The sequence below is a fragment of the Equus quagga genome, chromosome 8, assembly GCF_021613505.1.
Source record: "Equus quagga isolate Etosha38 chromosome 8, UCLA_HA_Equagga_1.0, whole genome shotgun sequence".
NCBI lineage: Eukaryota > Metazoa > Chordata > Mammalia > Perissodactyla > Equidae > Equus > Equus quagga.
In genome coordinates, this window is record NC_060274.1 from 18,169,321 (window position 1) to 18,188,398 (window position 19,078).

The 19,078-nt window shown below is 42.3% G+C and overlaps 1 protein-coding gene across 1 annotated transcript in view; it reads right to left on the reverse strand.

Moving 5' to 3' along the window:
- Positions 1-19,078, reverse strand: part of SASH1 (SAM and SH3 domain containing 1) — a 299,791-nt gene that overhangs the window by 270,262 nt on the left and 10,451 nt on the right. The window lies entirely within an intron of this gene.

Here is a 19,078-nt window from a genome sequence, read left to right on the forward strand (position 1 = left end):
TTTCTCCATTGGTCTACTTTTAAATAAAATGAAGGCAAAAATGTTAAACTACTTCTGTTAAAAAACAGCCTTCTCTAAAAATGAGATGCCAATTGTCTTGCAAATATTTTCTGTTTCTCATTTGCAGTGTTCTATTGGTCAATTTGATGGAGTCAAAGCTTCTGAATATTTATAAAGGGTTGGTTATTTTTTTGAGAAAGACCAGAAAGGCCGTAACAACCTTACTGGGTTGTTATTTAGCAATTCAACCTTTATTTTTAAAGGACAAAGGGTAAGGAATTGCATTTATGAAAAAATCTAAGTAGATAGTCTTCATAACATTACTTCTGTAAGTGTAACTCTGTCCATAATCTTTGGTATATTGCAATTTGGAACACAGTTTCAACTAGTGTCTGAGGCATGGAGGGTGGAGGGAGTAGATGAAATAGAGTTGAAATAGTGTCTCATGCTTAAAACAATCACAGGTCATCTTTCTGCCCATAACCAGTGGCACCTCTTGCCGTGCTTGCCTTCCGGTATGTTCCTTCTATCTTACCAAGCTGTGGCAAGCAACCATAACATTTCTTCCTGCTTGCTTCCCCTAACCACCAACCTTCAGTGGCCCTTGTAGGGGATAAAAAGCATCCCCTTCCATCTTTCTTGGAGGAAGAGGGAAGCACTACCGGTCATCTACACATATGCCCAGCTTCTTAAAAGGAATCTGTTTTGGTATCCTCAATGTGCTTACATTTTTTTTTCCTAAGATGACTTCCTTGAGAGGGAGCTTGGTCCATAACTGTTTAAAAAAGATTTTAGTAAAATTGTTCCTATCAGTTTAGAAAGAATAAAAGCCTATCCATTACCTGTCCCAAATCTTACTGTGGTGCTTTGCCCATGGGTGTAAAAATTTTTGGAGAGCTAGACAGGTATAAATAGAAATAGTGATTTGAGGAAGCCTCTTTGACTAATTTATCAAGGCAACTTGAACACATAAGGCTTATTATCTTCCCCTGTTTTATATACAATTCTGTCAAACCTTGGTGCTGATTTTAGATCACGTAGGAATGGATGCTGTCAATTTCAAGCAGCCCAAACAATATAGGTTATTGAAGCTGATCTTTTTAAGTACAACTGGAATATTTTTGTGGTCTACCCAAAATTTTGCTGATGTATTTGATAAATCCACACATCAACATTTTATGAAATTTCTTTCAGATGTATCCAGCTATATTCATCAAGGTAGGTAAAGTCTATTTTTCCCAATCAAGTCTTGAGATATTTTTTGCAATTACAGTCAATCCTCAGTTTATCTCATTTTGTATTTTCTATCTCCTAATAACAAAAATAAACTTACCAAAAGTCATAATACAATTTTAGATACCAAATTTAAACTGTGGGAGTTATATGAGCAAACATTTTTTAGACAGTAGAGAGACAAACTAGTTTAAAGACCAGTCATTGATGGATTTTTATGGTCGCTTCTTCCTTTCATCAACAGATGCTCCTGTGTTTGAACTCAGCTCTTGCTTATGAGTGACAACGCCCAGAAAGGCATCTTTTCAGACAAACAGGTGCCTTTTCTCCAGCATAATCAGAAATGCTGAATTTTTATTTACACAGGACTTTGACATTGAAAGCACCGTTCTAAGAGCTTTATAAATATAAACTTGCATAATCCTAATTACAATCCTTGGTGAGAGGGTCACTATTACACCTCCATTTCACATTTGGGGAAACTGAGACAGCTAGTCAGTAGGAAAACTGGCAAATCCAGCCAGCCTGGCTCTCTCAGTCTATGATTTTTTTTTAAAAAAAAATTTTATTGAGGTCACATTCGTTTATAACATTGTGTAAATTTCTGGTGTACATTATTACATTTCAGCTTCAGCATAGTCTCAGTTTATGCTTTTAATCCCTGTGCTACAGCTGCCTCTCCAGAAACATTTTCAATTCTTGGGTCTTCGTTGGGAGTTCTCAGGATCATCTCCTTCTTGTCTTGGCCACACCCAGAATACTTCCACCGTTGGAGGAGGATGATGAAAACATTTAATAACATTTAGTTACCTTTCATCTGAGAATCAGTTTCCATGCAAAGTGTTATTATCCTCATTACACAGACGAAGACAAGAGAACAAAGGGTCAGTTAAGTGTAACTGAGACAAAGTTGGAAACAGAAGCCCCTAGTCCTGTGATATAATCATAAGAGAAGCTTCCATTCCCAGGGGTCGCTTAGATTTGGAGTGAGAGAGAGTGAATGTCATTGGAGACGAAGTAAGGAGGAAAATCCTGAAAGGCAAAATCCTTTGCCCTCAATAATCAGATTTATAAGGTAATGGAAGCCAAATGATTTTATACATTTATTTGACATTTCCTATGTGGGGGATAATGTATTATCATGTGTAAAGTCATAATCGTAATGCTGTGGGTATTAACTCGACAAACCAGTTGCAGATCTTTCAAGAAGTCAGAGGCTGACACAGTGCTACCTGGTTCCAGATCTCAGCAGCTCTGCAGGCTGAGATGATGCGCCCTCAGCCTTAAGTGCCCTTGGCGTCTCTTCCCAAGGGTGCGGCACCATTTTCCTTTCCAGGTCAGGACAAGTCACGCCCTGCTCTGCTGGCATGTTCCCTACCTAAGGAATAGCTTGATTCACTTGCCTGATTCTCAGTTTTTGATTTAAGCAAGAGGGAAAGTTTGTGGGATAGTTTCAAGTTGCTAGGCTATTAAAGCCAGTGATGTTGACTGTGTCTGGGAAAAATCCTCATTGTTGATTTCTCTGCACAAGTTCGCTATTCCTAAGCTAACTATGGGTCCCCTTAGTCTGGGAATCCATTTAATATTGTGGCCCACTGATGCAGAGGAGGTGAAACAAAATCTGGGGGTCCCACACAAGTAAGCAATCACAGGTTGGGAGGAAAAAAAAGCTCAACTTGCTTTTGAATTGAGGAAGAGGGACAATAAAACTTTACTAAGAAAAAGAGTTCTATTTTTCAGTTTCGTTTTGTGGATGGCGAAGAAAGGTATAAAGAAAGAGGCTGGAGAAAGGCATAAAGAAGGCTAATTGGGAGGGCAAGAATGAGGGCTAGGCTTAGAGACCAGAAGAAACCTGTAGAACAGAGAGAGATGGAGGGAAAGGCAGACTTGAAGAGATAGGGAAGGAAAAACGCAGTGATTGCAGTGTTTTAATGGACTTGAACTTCTCCTGTCGGTTCCTTCTGTTCACCACTGTTATCACTGCCCTTTGAAATTCTAATTAGCCAATTAATCACTGTTCACAGCTCCTGCTGCTCACCAAAGGGAAAATTATGCTGCTGGTTGTAGCCAAAGCAACATCACCCCATGTCTAGATGAACTCAAATAAACCTGTCTTAGAGGTTAAAGTTTCACTCCTTCTGCCTTAAGTAGCCGCAGTAAATTCTAGAGAACCCAGGTCATTTTCAAAATGAAACTTCCTATAAAAATTTTACCTAAAAATCAGAATTTTAACACATACCCTAAAACCTTTAAATACAGAGAACTTCTCCCTATTGACTGCATTTTTAGTTTCGCTCTGCTCTGTTTCAAATCTCTTCACTTGCTAGTACACAGTTATGCAAAAGATATTTGTGCAAATGGGGGCTATAAATTCAGTCCTAAGCAAGCTCTGCTGAAGCTTTGTCATGTTAATACCAGCCACAAATGAAAGTAAAATTTTATTTTTAGATTTAACCTCATAAATTGCCCCTAAGCAATTTTCGATTTCCAGCTGATTTATTTGGAGAAAATAGGCTCAGATTTATTGGGTCTGTTAATAAAAAAAAAATTAAATGACCTCCTGTAGTTTTGCCGCTATTTATTGATCTCTTTCAACTTTAGCAAGCAATTCAATGTGCAGTAAGGCGTCTTGAATGAAATAGATTGCGAATGTAAAAATGGAATGAACATTTAGAAAGCATTTTCAAGTCCCAGAAAGTAGCTTTAATAAATGAGAATAAATTAAATTCGAATCACTGGGGGAAAAAAAAAAGACAGATTTTGTTTTAATGGTGAACTGCACAGAAATGGTTTATTGGATGTAGGATCTCTTGGTGACTTTTAAGAAGCTAGTTCATAGGATGGACTGCTGTAGCTCTGATGAGTGAAGGATCCATCATAATCTGTCCTCTAGCTGTGGCTCTAGACGCTTTGGAAAATTATTTCTAACATCCTTTGAGTAATTCACCCCTGCTTTCCCCATCCAACCATTGAAACTACTAGGACCACTATTACTAGCAGTAGGATAATAATAATTAATAATAATAATGAGTACACGGCTTCAAAATGAGAAGAATTATTGGGATGCTTTCCCAGGATTAGATGAAGCGACCTCCATATTGCTAAATCCACAGGTATGTTTCTGTACTTTTCCTACTTCCCCTTTATTATGGTGCCATTATTGATCATGCCTTTCTTCTTGAAACTCCTTTGGCTTCCCCAATACCATACACCGTTCTGTCCTGTGTTCTGCAAACTTCTGTCTTATTCTAGGTCTTCCCCTTGGGATCCCTTGACTCAGCCAACTCTTTAACCCGCAGCTTTAAAGTAAGCCTTAAATAATGAGGCTTCCCAGGGCTTTGCCTGGATCTTTGTTTTGCTTACCCTTTTTCTGAGCAACTTCCTTGGTGTCAACTAACTCCTATATTTTGATTTCTCTCTCTGACTTTTTCACAGCTCACTCATTGCCTCAAAGTCAATATGATTAAAACTGAACTCGTTATCTTTCCCCTGAACATGCTTCTCCCTCTGTCTTCCCCAGTGATACCATGATCTACCCAACTCTCAACGGGAGTCCTCCTCTGACCTACACAACCCAGAAAATGATTTGGGTGACTGTCTTCTCAATCCTTCCACCAACAGCACATATCTAGAACCATTCCAGATGCTTAGGAGGGAGGTTAATCACTACACACATGGCTTGATTCTCTCCAAGCATCTGGGTTGAAAAAGGTTGCATCTAACCTGAAACCCAGCAGCCACCAGAGACTGCTCCATCTCTTCATTCCTCCACACACTTGTCCTTTTAACCCTATCTTTTATCCTGAATACACACATGGGGAACCTCGTGTGTGGATTTGCTGATAAAGCTCTGTCTAGCTATTTTTCTGACTGGAATCCCCCTCTGTCTTCTATGTAGTAAGTTTTGTCCCGACTTCAATCCCTGCCTCCAGCTCTGCCTTCTCTAGTCCCTTTTCCAACTCTCTCCCAACTGATATCTAAGACGCAAATCTGATCACGCACTTCTGCTCGAACCCTGCACTGGTTCCTCCTGGCTTTCCCATTAAAGTTTAAACTCTTTAGCATGACCAAATGTATGGTCTCCCCTGACTATGTCTCCACATTTCCCACCATCCCCAACTCCTCAAGCCCAAACTGTAGTCAAAACCAACTCTCCCAGGTAAAACTGGGTTCCTCCTATGGCTTCTATGGCACCCTGCACATATCACATTGTACTGCAGTCATTCATTCATCCAACAAAAGTTCACCGAGTGCCAACAATATGCCAGACAGCGTTGTGTGCACCAGGGAGACAGTTATGGACAAAACAAAGTCTTTGTTCTCATGGAATCCAATTCTAGATGGAGAAACGGACAGTACACTTGTAAATAAATTAAGAAAATAGCATAGAATAATGGGATAGTAAGGAACTTGGAGGGGCTTTCATTGGGGAAGTTGGGGTAGGTCCCTTGGGGAAGGTAACACATGAACTGGGAAATAAGCAATGAGACAAAAGAGGCCATGTGAGGATCTGGGGAAGAAGCTTCCTGTTGGGGAGATAGCAAGTTCAAAGGCCCGTAAGATTGGACCAAGATGTTTGCAAGACGGAAAGAAGCCAGGGCAGGCTTGAGGAGTCACTGAAGTAGAGGATGCGAGGGAGGGATCCAGGAGATGGGCTGGAGAGGTCAATGGGGGCCCGGTTAGGGGTTTGAATTTATTTTAATTGCAGTGCAAAGCCATTGGAGGGTTTTCAGCAGGGCAGAACGTTCTTATGGCTGCTGGTGGGGAACGGGCTGTCAGCAGGCCAAGAGCAGAGGAGCAGTCTAGGTTCGGAGTCATGGTACCTTGAATTGGGAATTTAGCCAGCGAGATCGCAGGACGTGTCATATATGGAATATAATTTGGATGTGATGCCACTGTAATCAGAAGGTGCTGGTGGACTGTGCATGGTGAGTGTTGACCTCTGTGACTCTTTTTCTAATGTGTAAGCTCTGGGGGAAAGGGACTGTTTCTTCATAAGTGCCTTTTTAGTTCCCACCATAGAAGTTGGGAACTGAGACTGGCTTGTGAATGAACCAAGCATAGGGAAAAATAAATTGTAGCTGGGGTGGTCAGTATATGTTTTATGGTAAAGGTGAGGGTTGACCTGTAGCTAAAGAGAAGGGTAAAATTTCAGAGGTAGAAATGCAGGCAGAAGGGATGTGAGCCCCCACCATTTCTGGATCCTGGGACAGGAACATAAATGGAACCCACATACCTCATGTCTTAATATTTTAAAGTCCTAAGGCAAACTAACAGACTGTTAGATAAAATGTGTTCTATTTTAAAGCTATCAATCAAACTAACAAATGTTAAATAAAATATGCTCTATCTGTTCACCTTGACAAATGTACTTTATAATCCCCAGGTTCTGGAACTTGGCAGTGGTATGGGAAGGCCAGGCCCTGGCCCATAGTATGAGGCATGCTCCCTCCTTTTCCACCCAGGTTCCTCCTCTGCACATGTGTGAACATCCCGGCCTGCACATCTAAGCTCAGTCCATTTACCCACCACCCGCACCCCTGCACAGGCCATGAGAGCTGCCCTTGCACCATTAGAGCAGGGAATTCTGGGTCTCAGGTCCAGAGCATGTACTAAATGGCAGGACTTGGGCTCAGGCGGGCACATCCCCTTGGCCTGCCAATCTTTCACCCCGGGAAGAGAGACAAGGCCAGAGCAAGGTCCCCTAGGTATGAAGTGGAGCAAAGGCCCTTCTTACCTGGATCTAAGCTTGGTGCTGGTTGAGGGGGTAACAGATGAGAACCATGAGACCTATCAAGGGAATAGGGAAAGAGTAATTTGTTTGGAGCAGATAATTCATGCAGCTGAGTAGGGATCAGATCCTAGAGGGACAGAATTTGTGGATAAAGAACTTTAAACATATGGGCAATGGGGAGTTCTGACCCCTTAAGTAGAGGAAGAAATGACCAGACATTTGTGTGCAGGGTGGATGAGAAAATGGGAGAGCGAGAGAGATCAGCGGAAAAAAGTCACTCTACTGCAAAATTTGGGGTATGAAGTAATAAGAACCGAAAGCAGAGAGAAAGGAGTTCCTGTAATTTCTAAGAGGCAACCAATTGGATGTAGGCGGGGAGGGAGATGGAGAAACTGGGCCAAAAATGGTTTTGCAAGATAAATGTGGCTGGCTGTTTTATTCCTAGTGCTACGAACTGAGTGCTTGTCTCTCCTCCAAGTTCACAGGTTGAAGCCCTAATACGATGATATTTGGTGGGGGACCTTGGGGGGTAATTGGGTCATGAGGTTGGAGCTCCTAGGATGGGACTGGTGTTGTTATAAAAGAGGAAGAGAGATAGCCTTCTATCTCTGTTGGGTGGGGATTCAACAAAAAGACAACTGTATACGAGCCTTGATCTTGGACTTCCAGCCTCCAGAACTGTGAGAAATAAATGTGTGTTGTTTAAGCCATCCCGTTTATGGTATTTTGTCATAGCAGCCCAAGCTGACTGAGACATCTTACGTAAGGCTCTTTTCCCTCTGCAAAGTCGAGACCCTGTGTGGGGAGCTTTGAACATTGCTCCTGGAACCAATGCCAGGCCTGACTTCTCACGATCCCTTGAAGCTGGGTTCCCCCTCACCATCTTTTTGAGTAAACCTCCTCCTCACCTCAGCAGCCCCATCCCTGTCAGGCTGAGCCTGAGACGCAATTTTAGCTGAGAGTTCTAAGTTGGGAGGGGGATGTTGTGGAGATGATAAAAACATGGGATTTTTTAAATGAAAGAATACACAAGTCTGTCCTGAGGTGGGCACCCAGGTCATGGTCAGATCAGGTTAAAGGCTCGTCACAGAGAAGCGGAAGAGATGAACTGGGTGGTGTGGACTCCAAACCACGAGGGTTTAAATCTCGACTCTGCCCTTACCAGCTGTGTGACCTAGAAAGCCCGTCTGGAACTTCTTCCAAAGCATTGCAAGCATGAATGTTTTCTGTCCTGACTCGGGTGCTGCGAGAGGGGAGGACGCTTCCCTCCAAGGACCCGGAGCCAGCGCCAGCCCTCGTCCTGTGACACCAAAGAGGCGAGGACAGAGGCCAGGGAGCTTTTTGCTGCAAAAGTCAGATGCTTTGAGTCTGCAGCGCTCTGATAGAACCAACTAATTAAAGGAATTTCCCACTAAAGAAAACTAGGCCTATAGATTTGTGCCACTTAATAGAAAAATAACAGTTTTCTATTTTACATACTAGAATATAAAATAACTTTTGGCAGAGTCCTCCGTAATTTTCCTTGTTCGGTTATTTTTTCGGGTGGGCTCTTATTGCGACCATCTGTGACGATGTGCTAACTAGTCGTGTGGCACTAGTTCTGTTCTCCTTGTCCTCTTTCCACTGTTGCTTGGCAGCTGAGTTTGTTTTTCATTTCGATCAGTGGCATACAATTACAAGCAGATGTTTTCAAAAGTGCTTGACTTTTAAGCACAGTGTGCGATGCCCTCTTGATGGTGCCTCTGCACTCAGCCCCAAATCTGGTTTGCAAATGAGGGTGCTGGGGTGTCATCAGCCTGGGAGCCAGGCTTCCTAAACTTCCCAAGATATTAGATGATTTTCTCGGCGTTGTTAGTGCCTGGACGTGCCCTGGAAGCATCTTAGCATTCCGGACGTGCCCATGTTGTTTTCCTGGGGGGACACAGGCTCAGCACAGACTGTAGGGCTGGGAAGCACAAGCTTTAGATTAGGGTGACCTGCGTTCGAACTCTGCCTCCACTGCATGCTGGCTGTGTGAACTTGGACGATGCTCTCAGTTTTCTTGTCTGTAAAAAGGGGATAAGAAGGGACTAGCACCTCACAGGCTGCCTCAGGGATGAAAAGTGTAAGATGCATAAAGTGCATTGGTTCAATGACTGACACGTAGTCGGCACTAGGTACATGCCAAATAGTGGTATTATTTTTACCTAGATTTTTAAAATCCTTACAACAGTCCAGTGGGGTAGGTTGCTATTAATAGTATCACTGGGCTATGGACAAGGAAGTTGTGGCACAGAGAGGCTAAGTAAATTGCCCCAGGTGGCTCAGCCAGTGAGTGGCAGAGCAGTCTGGCTCGAGTCTCTCTGGGTCGCTGTTTGGTGCTAACTGGGCTGAGTGGTACATAATAAGCAGTGCATACTCTGTTGCAGGCATGAGGGGTAAGCACTTTATAGCACAAGATTTCAGGGAACTCCCTTACTGTGCTCTGGGAGATGCGATGACATCTTCATGATAGAGATGAGGGAAATCAGAGAGGTCAGATGAGGTCAAGGAGGACATATGCTGATGAGAGAGGCTGGCCTCCAGGGCTGGCACCTGACCTCTTTCTCTGCATGTGCTGGGCGCTGCCCAGACCCGGCAGAGCTGGGTGGACCTGAGCCATCATCTCCCATAAATGTCCCTGGGATGCCAACGGGCTTCCTGGAGGCACATGAGTTGTGTGCCACGTGTGCTGACTCTAGCCCATTGTTTCCTGTTTTTGTTCTTGGTATTACAGTAACAATATCAATTGCCACTGTAAGTAACTCAATATACTTCGTGTTTTCTTTTCTGCTGGCCACAAGTCTTATAATAATAAAAAGTTTCTAAAATGAATAAATGTTAAAAACTGAATTTGCACAAGCATGAGAAGGTCCAGAAGGACAAGTAAACAAGAAATCTGGGCACTTTTCTTTAGAAAATAAAAGTAGTAGAAAAAAAGAAAAGCTAAAAAGTGGTAAACGTAAGATGTGGGAAAGTAAGACTGCAAAATTCCTTCATGAGATCCGTATTCTGGAAAACCACTGTCCACACTCACACATTAGAGGGTCTTGCTGGTTATACTTCTGCCAGGAAAAAGGTCTTTTTTTTTTTGAATTATGTATTTTTTTGCTAGTTCTGCCTTCAAAACACCATAACAAAATTTTAGTACTCTGGAAAAGTCCAGGCGTGTCTGCCACTTGATTCTAACTGATTTTACATTCGGATCTTACATCTGGGGTCCAATGGTAGTACAGCACAATTTATCAGCAGTGATAAGATAGTCCTTAAAATGTTGTTTTCTAGAATACCTTGGACATGGCTGTTTATTACTGAGAATCTCATTTTTAAATATTTTAAACTATTACAAGTTTCCTTAGGACCAAGCACAAGGAAAGGCAGCCTGGCAAAATCTCTGTATATATCCTAATATCTACCATTCTTTAAACATAGTAAGTTATTAACTTTTCCTTTTAGAGTCTCTGCCTTGGTGTGATACCCATTTTGAAATTTTATTAATTTTCCAAGAAACTTAAGATCTGCACCCTCTGGCAGAACCAGGAAATGTTATTGACTGAGTTTCTACCAGTTGCCAAATGGGGTTCTTTCCTTCCAGACATTTATTGGATTTTGGTTGGAATAAGACAGGTGGTTTAAGGCTCAAAGCTGTTCCATGCTGACAGAAAAATAAAGCAAGGTCAGCAGGCCTTCTCACAGAGAGCCTGCCCCAGAGCTGGCAGAACCCCTTAGGGTCTTCAGTCCAACTCTGCAGAGCCAGGTGACAGCTCAGTGGAGGCCCCATGCTGATCTCAGATGAATCTGGCATCTCAGGGCTCCTGGGGGCTGGGGGTGACTGAGACAGGCCTGCCTGGCTCCCTAGAATGTTTTGGTCTGGAACAGATCTGAGTCCGTTCACCAGGGATGACCACATGAGCCAGAGCAGAGATGGACAAGGCGCCAGGCTGCAAGCAGGTGGAACGAATGCGATCATTCTCTTTATTTCGCCCATTCAGCTCAGTTCAGCAGAAACACATCGAGTCCCCATCAGGTTGGCATACGGCACGCAAAAAAGCTATTTGTCAATGAGACTTGCAACCTCTCTCCCATGCAAAGCATTATGGTAATATGAGATTCATCTCTCCTCCCCTCATCCATGCACTAGTTCTCTGATGTCTCCGAGCTGGGAGAAGTACCAAATGTACATCTCGGCATATCTTGGGACTCAGCTGTGTTTGAGCCCAAATAATGCTGGAGAGCGTTCTTATGGAAGAACAGAGCTGGGAAATCATTATTTTCCTGAGAGATAATATTAATGATAGTTAATGTATTGAACTAGACACTGTGCTAATGGCTTTACATACATTAGGTCAATTAATCCTCCACCAACTCTGTGGGGTAATACTATTTTTAATCCCATTCTACAGAGCATGAGGCACAGAGATGAAGTCACTTGTCTACAGTCATTTAGCTGAGAAGTGATGGATTCAAGATCCAAACCCAGGTTGAATTAACTTCAGAGTCCCAAAACTTAACCAGTTTTGCTAAACTGCATTTATCATTTAATCTCATTAATTAACATGTGGGAAATGAGGGGCATATAAGCATTTTACTCATCTGAACATGCCTATTTTTCACCTCCACATTAAAATGCATGCCCCATCAGTTTCTATCAATTACCAAACGCGCAAATCAGAAATACGGCTCAGCCCAGTGTCAGGAGCCATGGACACTCTCGTCAGAGAAAACCCAGCCTGAATATATCGCACTTGGTGTGGAGTGACAGAACTGTCATAAAGGTAATCATGTAAAAAACAAAATCTGCCATTATCAAGTTTCTGAATTTCCAGGAAGGGGTTGCTTTCTGCACTGGCTAATGGTGAACATCCTTCTTCTAATTCATCATTTGCAGTTTTATACTCTTGGGAGTAGGGTATCAAAACTATCAAACCAGAGATATGAAAGACTAGGAAATATTTAGCTTTTAGAAAATAATGGCTTAGAGCCCTAGTAAATCAAAAGAGCAAGGGAGAAAATAAACTACACAGTTAGGATGCCGGCTGGAGATTCTTTATAGTTGGGCCTGGACAGCGGTTTACAAGTTTTACTGTCACAGATGATGAAAAGGAATCGGCCTAGGAGAAGCAAAGTCTCAAAGCCCATGCAGACAGAAGATCATTACGAGATCCTGGAACTGAAAGTGGCCTCTAACACCATCTCTGCTGTCGGGACTGAGCTGGTTGGCTGTAAGAGCGGAGTGGTCATCAGAACTGTAAAGGTTTAATAAGCCCTGTAGGGGTAATTTTCTTCAGAAACCAGAGGAACCATCCCCTCACCCAGTATTTCCTCCCAACACCCTAACACACACACACCTCCACAGACACACCCTAACACACACACCATTTGGTCAGAGAATTCCATCCTTCTATGCCAATCAGATCTTGCCTGAACTGTTGACTTATATTAACTGAAATGATCTTCACTCTTCAAGGTTGAACTTTGTTGTTAATTTTGCCATGGAAAATTTACTTATCCTCTAAAAGCTGAGAATAGAGATTCTAAATCTGGGGTTCATGGATAGGATCCCCTGAAATAGAATGAAGAATTTACTCTGTGGAGTTGCATGTGAATATCTTGTGGAGAGGGTTCATGGCTTTCATCAGATTCTCAAAGGGATCTGAGACACCTTAGAGATTCAAAACTGCTCTCCTGGAGGTCCTCTAACAGAGCTGAAAGATGTTAGAGTTTACAGGAACTCTGTTTCCCTCTAATCAACACTTTCTAGAACTCCACGCTCACAGGAGGCTGCAGCCTAGCAGTTGCTTCTTTTTCAGAAAAACCAAAACAACCGCGGAAGGTGTTGGGGTCAGGAGCAGATTTTACCAGGAGAAGCTGGCAGTGTCCCTGAGTCCCCTCCCCGGGAGCCACTGCTGCCTGCTCCACAGTCCCCACCAGCACAATGTGTGGCACAGGCAGGGCCTCAGAGACTGGGTTTAGATGTGTGGGGTTCAATCCTCAATCTGTCACTTTCTACTGGTTGTGACCTTGGTCAAATAAGTACTTCCCTATCCTATTTTTCGGTCTATAAAATAGGGAAAGTAATACTTTCCTTTTAAGACTTTAGTGAGGATTATGTGAGATAATGTGGAAGTAAGTGCATGACACAGTCACCTATCTGAAACCCTTGGGAACAGATGTGTTTTGGAATTCAGGCTTTAGATTTTTAGAAATGTAATATATTCCTATCCTCTATATTATTTAACACCACCAGCATCTCCCATAATAAAATATACAGATGTTTCTACAGCAAAGCTATGAGTATCCACATTAAGAGGGATGAACCAAGAGTACAGTCTTACCTCAATTCAGGGCAAGTTTTTGACACCAAACATTTTCAGTTTTTGGACCACTTGGATTTTGGGATTAAGAATAAGCAATCGTAGACCTGTCTTCGCTCAACAATTGTTCGTTGAATCCTCCTTCCTTCAGTTCCCAAGGTCCTAATTCTCATGTCACTGTTGAGTCACCAGTCTTGGCTCACCCTGATATTTACACACTTTTGGCATCTGCGCTGGCCCCGTGGCTGAACCTGCTACCCGGTGTATTTCTCTTACCTTCACGCTCATTTGAACAGTGTTCTGCTTAACCCAGCGGCTCGCCTCTCGTTCTAATACTCTGAGTGAAGAAGACTCATCTCTCCTCTTGGCTTTGTCTTTAACTCTCCCAATTCCTGAGGCAATCTCTCTTGCCACAGCTCCGCTATTCCAAGGGCTGTCTGCCGCCTGTCTAATATATTCTCAAGGAGCTATCAAAGTGACTTCTAGTGACGCTGGTTGGTTCACTGCTCAGAAGAACACTCTTCCCCTGGAGACAAGAGGGAACATTCCTGAGTTTCATTCAGGTATGCCTGAGAGCTGCTCCCAGGCTGCTTGAGAATGAATGACGCAGCAAATCCTCTTGGGGACAGCACTCCTAGCTTCTCTTCCCCATTCCAGAGTGTCCCGAGAGAAGGAATGTGGGCTCCAACATCAACGTAACAGCTAAGGGTGACACTTCCAGAGACACGGTGGCAGTCAATGGCAGGTGGCAGCTGCTGAAGGCCACCTGCATGATACTCTATGGCAATGGGGACCATGAAGTTTAATGTTGGTGGAGTGCAAGAGCACAATCAGACAAATGGGGGGTTGATTTCTGATCCCTTCACATACCATGTGACCTTGGGTAAGCTGCTTTAAATTCTCTGGGCCTCAGCTCTAAAACGGGGATAATATTACCTACTTGACTAGGACTATAATGAAGAGTATGTGAGACTACCTATGCAAATGCCCCAGCAAGTATCCAGTTCCTTCCATCAATGCCCTTCCATAGGCTTTCCCTTATTGGTCCAAGAGACCCATGAAGGGCAGAAACATGTCTGCTCTTTGTATTTATTCCTAGCACAGGGTTTGGCCCACAGCAGGCATGTAATAAACTATTGAAGAAATCAATGAATGAGTGCAATGGTTTTTGCGGTTGGTTGCCCACCTTTAGTTCGTCTTAAGTCCGATATCCACAATTTGATGGGAGGCCCTTAAGGTGAGGATACCTGAGTCAGAGTTTCATGGTCCAAACAGCCGTATTTCCCTCTGATGTAGATAACAGAGTTAGACTGCACAAGCTCTTCCACTCAATAATAATGTTTTCTTTTCAAAATGAAATTTCCAGTTTTATGGACAGAGTAATACATATTAATAACTAGTATTAGAAGCGTTGCAGTTTTAAAAAGATATCTAAATTTAGAGTAAGATTTGAAGATCTGCTACAGCTCAATGCCTTTTTCACTAATCCTCAACGATTGTTAATTAAAGCTTAATTTAATCCGAGCATCCCCTTGGGTTCCAGCAGATTATAATGACCAAACTGAAATGTTTTGTAGACTTCAAGTTTCACCCAGGGCTCTACACAGGCTTTGGGAATTCAGACATCTTGGAATTCAAAGCCTACCCGAGCAGCTCTGTACTTAATTATTCCCTTATTCTCTTGGACTAGAGAAGAAACCAAATGACTCCTAACTTACTAATATCAAAGTTAATGAGGGGCCAGTCCGGTGGTGTAGTGATTAAGTTCCCGCGCTCCACTTTGATGGCCCAGGGTTCATGGGTTCAGATCCCTGGCACGGACCTACATACCACTGATCAAACCACGCTGTGGCGGCATCCCACAGACAAAATAGAGGAAGATTGGCACAGATGTTAACTCAGTGACAATCTTCCTCACCCAACCGCCCCCTAAAAAAACCCAATGATGGTGTTTTTGAAGCATTTTCAGTTAGCCTCAGTTCCTTTATCTGTAAAAGGGGCATGAACAGCATTTGCAGTGCCCATGTGAAACATCCATGGAAACACCCAGGGCTTTGCCAACTGCGAAAAACTGTAGCTCTGGATGGATGTAACATCACTGTAATATACTGCCAAAGTTATTTTCAGTGTTAATTTTTATCATCTAAGATTATGTGGTCCAGTAGTAAATAAGGACTATATAGATTTTTTGCTTACAATCTCCATTTTCCTTTTTGTCTGATTCTTATTTTTGCTATGTCTGACAGAAACTTTGGGGGAAAAAATACTGCATGTGAGTGTGTGTGTGTATTTCTTTTTACTAAGAGAATACTTTTTCTCTTTTGCCTATAATGGAGAAAAATGAAAGACAGTTTCCATGAGTGATCACTGTGATGAGGATCCAAGTAAGAGAGGAGAAAGCTCAGAGAGGAAAGGGCGTGGACATTAGATGAGACTGGAAGAGCTCATTTTGGAAGAGCGAGGCATACTGGCTGGAAAGCATTTTCACTGCGTTTCTCCCAGAAAGCACACTGCCAACCAGGGTAAAAGATCCTACTCTGATCTGACACTCCTTCCAGAATTCAGGAACATGTGCTCACTTAATTTAGCCCAGTCGCACACACTTCTTCCCACAAAAAAAGGAAAATCTTTCTTAGTTTCTCTTTTCTGTCCATTCTGTTTTTCTTTCATTCAAAAGAACCTTAAATTATTCCTGGGTAGAGGGACCTAGTCACAAAGACGAGTCTTCTTCATCTCTTCTGTTGATAAAAGGGGTGTGTACAAGATGCCAGCCAGCAGAAACAGCCTTTGATTAATATTTCAGTCACAGGAGAGAAAATCGGCTAGAAGATGAAGACATATTAAGGAAAAGGTAGCAGACAAATGTACTCTGTGAGTTCATCTCAAATCATCCAACATCAGATTCACACTGCATCAAAATTCAGGTGATTTATATGATTGCATTAGGTTCTATTAGTATTAATGGGAAATATGCATGCATATCAATATACACATTAGTGAAGACAGACTCCCTAAAGAGTTTCTGCTTTGGGGCGAAAGCTCTATTATTTACACCTTCTCCACAAGGGAAATAGGATTACGCCCATTAAATATGTGTTCAATACTCCATGCGCAGCAGAAAAAAGGCTCATTCTCAAAGATATAAATAAAACTATATTTTACATTTGTAATCAAAATCATTACAGCAAAAGGCCACATCTTATTACTACTATTCATTAGTTGCTATTTAGGATTTCTTTTTATTATTAACTGTGTTCACTCATTGATGGAACACCAGGAAGAGAGTGGAAGAGAGCAGTTTACAGTCCTTTATTCTCATGTCAAAGATGAAGAAATAGGCAAAGTTTGGTAGTGATTTATACAGAGAGGCGTCCCATAAGTAAAATAATAAACTGCCAGAAAGGACAGGTTCTCCAATCCATGAAGCAGGAGAAAGCTAAGACTATAGCCTGTCATTTTCTGGCAGAAAGAAGTTTTAAGTCAAATTAGAGGCAATAAGAACTCCACATATGTTATCATTATATCAGAAATGATGATTTCAGCTGCTAATAAAAGGAGACCCAACCCAAAATGGCCTAACCTACTGGGAGGTTTATTATTTCACAAAGCAGAAGTCCAAATTGTTTCAGGGTTAGTTAATCTGCCTGTTCTACCATGCTAGTAAGAACCCTGCCCACTCTTCTCCTCCAGCATCAGCAGGTCATCTTTGCACTTCATGAGTGAAAAATGGCCGCTACAGTGTCCGACCTCGGTTACAGACCCACCAATCCCAGCAGAGGAAGAAAGGTCATCTTCTATGCATCTCTTTTTGTTGGTAGGAAAGTTTTTCCAGAAGTCCTTCAGCGGCCAGCATTAGGTCATGCATCTCTTCCAAAATCAGTAAGTGATGAGAGAAGTGGAATTCCATGACTGGCCTAGATACTCGATTTTACCCTCCCATTCCATGAGTTCCAGAGAGGGTCACCATAACAAAGTGATATTAATACAGTCTAAAATTCGGGTATTGTTAGCTTTGCATAACTGAAAAGCAGGAGCAAATTAATTTTTGTTACTTTGATCTCTCCCTTCTGTTCCCTCTCACCCCCACCGTCCATAAGACTCCCAGTAGCACACAGGATTCTCATATTCTATTCCTGCTTGCTTCTGTCATGCCTCCTCTCAGAGCCTTCTTTTATACCAAGGTGTAAATATCTAATAGCAGCTAAAGTAGCATCCATTTCACTGATGAACTTGGCTGGGTGGCCTGATAGGCCTCATGGAAAGGGAAAGAATTCTAGAACTGATCGGTTCTGGGACAGAGATTTGGAACCCAAGAAGGACGGTCACAGTCAAATCACACACTCTTGCTGCCCTGTGCAATATGGTAGCCTCTAGCCCTATGTAGCTAAAGAGTTTACGTTTAAATTAAATAAAATGAAAGTAACAATTTTGTTCCTCAGTCACACTAGCCACTTTTTAAATGCTCAGTAGTCACAGTCTACTGTCTAGTGGGTACCGTATTGGCAAGTGTAGATATAGGACATTTCCATCATCACAGAAAGCTCTATTGGACAGCGCTGTTCTAGAAGGAAATGGTAAGTCAGGATTGTGATGGCCAATGATGTTTCCCAGCAACACCCAGTCATATGGATGGGGATGCTCTGTCGATGCTTAAATTGAGTTGGGGAGGTCTGGTGAGTTCATTTGTTTTGGAGCAAGAACTTGGACAGTGGCTGGGTGCTGGTGGGTAGACAGTGAATAAATTGAAAACTCTGAATAGGGTGGGCACCTTTGAGCTAGGCATCGATTCAGTCATTAAATCCATAAGGACTAGTAGAATATAAGAGATGCTGAGGAACTCAGAACACTGGAATTAGCTAGAACACGAACATACTTAAATTTAAAAAAGTTGCATAATGTGTTTATGTTAATTTGTATTAATGTGCATTTTCTATTTAGGGTAAGTATCTTAGTTGCTTGGGCTGCTGTACCAAATTCCCATAGACTAGGTGGCTTAAACAATAAACATTCATTTTTCACAGTTCTAGAGGCTGGGGAGTCCAAGATCAGGGTGCTGGCAGATTCGGTTCTTGGTCCTAGTTTTCAGATGGCCGTCTTCTCGTTGTGGCCTCACATGCTGGAGAGCAGAGAGAGAAGCAAGCTCTCTCCTGTCTTTCCCTCTAAGGGCATGAATCCCATCTTGAGGGCTCCACCTTCATGACCTCATTACCTCCCAAAGGCCCCACCCCCGAATACCATCACACTGAGGATGAGGGTTCTAACACATGAATTTTGGGGGGACACCAACATGCAGTGCCTAAGAACAAGTTACACTGGCTTTATGCTAGGGACATAAACTTTCTTGTAAAAATACATTTATTACAATTTCAAAAGGACGACATTTAAAGAAGAATATTAGATGAAAACTAGTACTGAAGAAGAGCAACATGATAGAATTTCCAAATGTGGTTTACAAAAGAAACTTGGAAACTGATCTAAGGCCAAAGGGTCTGCCACAAAGGTCCGTTTCTAGGTAGTGCTCACCTTATCCATCCGGGACACTAGGCACGGTGCCTGGGGCCTCAATACTTTCAGGAATCCAGTAAATGTATTAATCTCTCTTAAAGAAATCAAAGTCAGAAGAAAAAAAATGCACTTTCAAGTCAAAGAAATGTTTTATTATATAGTGTTAATATATTTGTCTTTATATCAACATAGTTATAATATACTTTTTTATGGAGAAAGGGGTCTATGAAGGTGAAAGTGCCTAGGGCCGAGGAAAATCATGACACAGCCCTGT